Source organism: Anopheles gambiae, chromosome 3 (genome assembly GCF_943734735.2).
Source record: "Anopheles gambiae chromosome 3, idAnoGambNW_F1_1, whole genome shotgun sequence".
Classification (NCBI taxonomy): Eukaryota; Metazoa; Arthropoda; class Insecta; order Diptera; family Culicidae; genus Anopheles; species Anopheles gambiae.
The window spans coordinates 52864662-52868800 of record NC_064602.1 but is presented as its reverse complement, the minus strand read 5'-3'; the positions used below and the strand labels follow the sequence as shown (position 1 = coordinate 52868800).

Below are 4139 nucleotides of genomic sequence, written 5' to 3'. Positions count from 1 at the left end.
ATAGTAAAGCTTTTTGTCCTCTTTGTGGAAGTTTAATCTTTGTGGAGGAATGTATGAGGGGGATTGTTCCTCTTTCCTATGGACCAACGTATGGTGTTTTTGTGAGCAACGTTCCACTCTGCATTGAGCAGGAAGGCGGCAGCTAACTGCCTTATGGTTTTTGTATTTGCAGCAATTAGTACAAATGCCCTTTTGGGTTAACAGTTTCCATCTCTGCCATACTGGCTTATCTATGAGCTCTTGGCATTGAGTTGTTTCATGAGCCCTTCCACATACCAGACAATGATTGTCTTTAGAATACATCTTGGGCTGTAAGTGAGCATTTAATCGGTGCCCTCGAAATTTCTGACCATTTTCATTTGCTACCAAACCTGCTGCTAGGTCCTCGGTTGGTTTTATCCATAGTGCCAGATCACTTAATGTGTGAATCTCTTGGTCATTTAATGTTTTTCCAATCCATTTATTTCTAAGATCTGTTGATAGCCGTGCTATGAGGTCGCTTAGGAGCCTCTGATCATTAAAATATTGTGTTCTCCCCAGTAAATTCATATTATCTATCATATTATTCAACGCGTTGGAAAACTCTATTATTGATGTTGGATTTTCTATTGAAATGTGCTTGCAAGCTGTGAGATCGTTAAGCAAAGACTTGTAGACGCTTTCGGGGGTACCATAAAGTTTTTCTAATCGGTCGATAATTTTATCAAGATTATCAGGACTTAACATGAGACCACTGACTGATTTTAATGCATTCCCTTTTAAGTATCGCTGTAGTCTATTCAGATTCTCCAGCTTTGAAAAATTTCCTTTCTTAGTTGTTTCATCAAAGGCCGTTTTAAATCGAGGCCATAGTTTATAACTTCCATCAAATTCAGGAAGTTCCATAAGCGTACTTTTGCCAGCAGAAGAACTAGCAGTTAGTGCGCTTACAAGTCTGTTAATATTTTCGGTAAGCGAAATATTTTCCTCGCTTGTTTCGGGTTTCAGAGCCTTATCGCTTAGCAATTGTTTTGTTTCCTGCTTTTTTGATTCTATTATGATTTGATCTTGAAGAGTCTTCTGCAATCTTTCTATTTCTTCTTCTTGCTGCTTCTGTGATTCTCTATTTCGTTTTTCATTACCTATCTTTTCCTGCAATAATTTCTCTGTTTGAATTAATGCTTCTCGCATTTCTTTCCCGTCGTTTGCGGCTTCGTTTAATTCCTCTTGTAACCGCTCCAAATCCTTTTTATTGTTATTACTTTGTTCTAATTCTTTATCTCTTTTTTCCTTTAATAATTCGCAAAGTCTTTGTGATTCTTCTAGAGCCTTCTTTATCTCCTTCCTTTCTTCTTCAGATTTCTTACATTTTGAACATACGAAATTCTTTGGGGTACTCTTTACCCCCAAACAACTCAGGTGAAACCACCTGTCGCATTCCGTGCAACTAACCTGTTTCCCCCACTCATCTTTGTTAGTACAAAGCTTACAATGACCGTTTGGATTAGTAATAAATTCCATTGTTACTCACTCAGCGTTTGAGATGCTTTTGTATGCCGTATCACGGATGTCCGCTTGCTGATGATGCTAGTCGATCTGGTGGGTTCTTCTCTGGTCCGGCTACTGCTGTATAGTCGTCTCTAGCAGGTTGGATGCTTTCTTCAGTCACGTTATTGCCGGCCCCACTCTGCTGCTTGGAACGTCTGCGATCGCTGTCTGCTGCCTGAAGTCGCTGGTGCACTGACCGTTATCCGCTCGCTGTTTGTTTTGTTTGCCGGCCCTGGCGATGAGTCGCTGCTTGCTGCTTGGTGCTTGGAGACGCCGGTGGACTTGCCGCTTGTCGCTCGCTGTTCGTTTTGTTTGTCGGACCTGACGATGAGTCACTGCTTGCTGTCCGTTCCAAACCGAGTAAGCCTGTGGCGGACCTCGCACGCAAGCTGCACCACACTATAGTTGCGCTAATACACCACACCTGCGTTACACCACACGTGCGTTACACCGCATGCAAGCAATCGGCTTAATTCGGGAATCGTACCGAACCGGATAACTGCACTACCGTGCATCGGAAATAAAATATAAACGCTCTCTTTCATTTTGACCGCTAAGCAAACCAGACGTGAGTAAAATCATTCCGCACATCCGAAGTAGCTAACAGTTGACACGCATAACCCTATAACTGGTGACCCCGAACGCGAAAACCGAAAAAGTTTAGTTTCGATCGCAAAAATTACAATCGTGTAATTTATCGCCGCGAGTGTTCGACCGCGTACTCTACTTCCGCGAAGTGCCATCGATTTTATACGGATCGAAAATATTCCGCGCGTCGCGTTAACAAGTTCAGTGTTTCGCTATATAAGAATCGCGAGTGTAAGGACAATGACCGACCCCGCACCAGCACCGGTGATGGTTGCGCCAGCGATGGCAGCCCAGCATTCGCCTGCACCGCTACAGCCAGCGCCTATTATCCGACAGCCGAAACTAGAAGAGGCAGAGATCGCGAGCTCATACGCCAAAATACGCTTTCCCGAATTCGACTCCGAAGATGTGGAAACATGGTTCGTTTGCTTAGAAGCGGCATTTTATGTTAACAACGTTGCTTCCGATAAGCACAAGTTTAACGCAGTGATCGTTGCACTCGGTACCCGCGCAAAGTTCTTTCACGCCGCCATTGCAAAATGCAACAAGTCGACCTTGGCTGATAGATACTCTACCATAAAAAAATCGGTCATCGATTTTTTTCTGCCGTCGGAAAACCAACGGCTTACAAGCTTACTCTCGGGCGTTTCGCTAGGCGACCGGAAACCGAGTATGCTGCTTTCCGAGATGCGCAGAATGGGAGGAGAAGGATGTTCCGATAGCATCCTATCTAACATTTGGTTACGCGCCTTGCCAACCACAGTTCGCTCCATTATTGCTGCAATGCCATCCGCATCACTTGATGATCAAGCCAGCGTAGCGGATAAAATCCTCGAAGCGCCTAGCAATGCCATTTGCACCGTGAATGAGATCGATACTCCTGCCGCAGCCTGCAGTTTAGAAGCCCGCATCGATGCTCTCTCTCGCCGCCTAGATGAAGTCCTAACAGCTGATCGATATTCGTATGCAGATAGCAACACACACAGAAATTCTCGATCCAGACAGCGTCATCCGTCTAGCCAGCCATGGGGGCAACGAACTTCTAGCGCCATGCGATCACGCACACCATCACGCGCACCGCGCCGCTGGATCTGTTGGTTCCACTATCGCCATGGAAACAAGGCAGAGAAGTGTGAGAAAGAGCACTCTAACGATACAAACACTAAGTGTATTTTTTTCGACGAGCATCTGCCAGTTTACTCCCGAAAAAAGTAGTGCGTTTCTCTCTACACTCTCACACTTATCCTGGCCGAGACACTCTCATCAACCCAGCCGAGACCGTGAGCACCAGCTACAACGCACCCTCATCGCAGCAGCGCAGCAGCAACAGCTTACCACTACAAGCAAGCCCCACGTTAAATACCACCAGCACCAGCATCAAGCTGAACCCCGGTAAGGCCGAAGTAATTGAGCGCATCTATGTGAACGACAGCAGAACCAACAACAGATTCCTGATCGACACCGGCGCTGAGATTTCCGTCATACCACCATCCGCCAAGAACAGAATGAACCCGATGCCAGCCAGAAAACTCTTCGCTGCAAACGGCAGCTCAATCGGTACGTACGGCACAAAAAACCTAACCCTAGACATCGGTCTTAACCAATCATTCACATGGCCATTTACAATAGCTGATGTAGATTCGCATATTATCGGAGCTGATTTTTTAAAACACTTCGATCTACTCGTAGATATCAAACGCAACAAGCTAATTAAAAACAAAACACACATCACTTCCCCCTTTGGTGACCCCGACGTAGCTAACAGTTGACACGCATAACCCTATAAGCCTACTCGTTGTTGTTTAATTCGATGTTTTTAATCAGCTATTTCCATTGAAACTTAAGCTGTTTGTTGTTACTCGTTGTTTTTATTTCGTTGTCGCCGACCTTGCTGTGTAACCACCGAATGGTCACTACGTTGGCGTAGCCTTTTGCTGATTTGGCTTTTTGACGTTTTGCCGTTGGTTTGTTTATATCGTTGTCGGTACCCTCCGTGCTCTTGTGTTCGCTAACGGTTCTCGGGT

The 4139-nt window shown here is 45.3% G+C and overlaps 1 pseudogene; it reads left to right on the top strand.

The window, feature by feature from the left end:
- Positions 1–1900: 1900 nt before the first annotated feature.
- Positions 1901–3884, top strand: LOC133393110 (uncharacterized; annotated as a pseudogene).
- Positions 3885–4139: the final 255 nt, after the last annotated feature.